The following is a 1,568-nucleotide window of genomic DNA, read 5'->3' on the forward strand; positions in this document are numbered from 1 at the left end:
ATATATATATATATATATATATATATATATATATATATATATATATATATATGGGAAAAATGAGTATGCTTGGTACCAAGCACAAAAAAGTTATGCTTGGTAGTGATGTGGCATAATCCTCTCCACTCACTCAAATGGTTGCATATCCTTATGCACTCATCAACCCATGTGAATGTGGTCCCCCATTTGAATGAGTGGAGGGCATCATCACGCAATCCATTCTGGATCAAGATGGAGGTGCTTGCAATGACTGAGACTGAGAGATTATTATTTGATGTTGTTTGTTGAACAGACAATGCTTCCATTCTACGAGTAACCCCTCTTTATCTTCAAGATGCTGCTATACTGTGGTGGCGTAGATGGTGCTGTTGGTGTTGACGAGTCGCGAAACTTCTCAACATCACTTCAGGGTCTTGTTCTTAATGACAAAAAAAAAATAAAAGAAAATCACACAAATAATGGACACAATGATTTATGTGAAAAACCCAAATGGGAAAAACCACGGGTTGAGCTTGGAGCTCGGAGGATACTTCACTACAATGGAATCAACAAATGGGTACAAGGCACACACGGCACACCCGACAACGCCGACTTCCACACAGCCCTCACATACCCTCCTTTCTTAACTCAACACTAGAGATCTCTACAACACGAGACTTTCCTTCACTCTAACTCTCTATACTTTCAAGAGAACAAGTGAAAAAACTTGGATGATTTTTAGATGATCTCTCCACAATGAGAGAATGCCTAGCCTTGGTGAACCCTTTTATCTTCCAAAATGCTTGAGAATAAACAAATTTGTCCATATTCAAGTAGGGTACTTTGAATGACATAAATCCCTCAATATTGTTTCGTTTCCTGTGATTCAAAGCTTGGAGTAAACTATACATGCACCTCTATAACTTTCATGTAGATTTTCGAGCCAAATAATGACTGCATCATGCCCGAAAAGACCATGAAAAATTATATCTGCATGCAGAAAAACTGCAGCAATAAATGAGTTGGAAATTGAGCCAATTTCAGCAATCTCCACCTTGGCGAGATATCCAACGCCACTCGAAATTGTTAGTTGCATCTTCGAAGCATTAGTCTTCTGAATCACGAACACTTGTCACCGAAACATGGATCTTCATAATCTAAGAAGTTAGACTCCGGAACTTCAGAGTAAGTCCTGCTCTGGCTTCAACTGCTTCACCTTGATGAGCATCAACTCATCTCCCCGCACCTCTGGTGACTAGGTGCACTCATGAGCTAACATGTCATCAGATTTAGCAGACTCAAGCAATGCTTAAACTTCTCCACCGTAACCGGTTTAGTGAGAAAATCTGCTGCATTCTCGTCAGTATGAACTTTCTTCACATCGACCTCTCCATTCAATAGCCAATCACGAATCCGATGATAGCGTACTTCATTGTGTTTTGTCCTTGCAAGAAATACATGATTCTTTGCAAGACAAATAGTACTCTGGCTGTCACATTGAATTTTCACAGAGTTTTGATTTAGACCCAAATCACTTGCTAAGCCCTTGAGCCATATGACTTCCTTTGCAACTTCTGTTAGTGCCATGT

The sequence above is a fragment of the Asparagus officinalis genome, chromosome 5 (assembly GCF_001876935.1).
Source record: "Asparagus officinalis chromosome 5, Aspof.V1, whole genome shotgun sequence".
NCBI classification, from domain to species: domain Eukaryota; kingdom Viridiplantae; phylum Streptophyta; class Magnoliopsida; order Asparagales; family Asparagaceae; genus Asparagus; species Asparagus officinalis.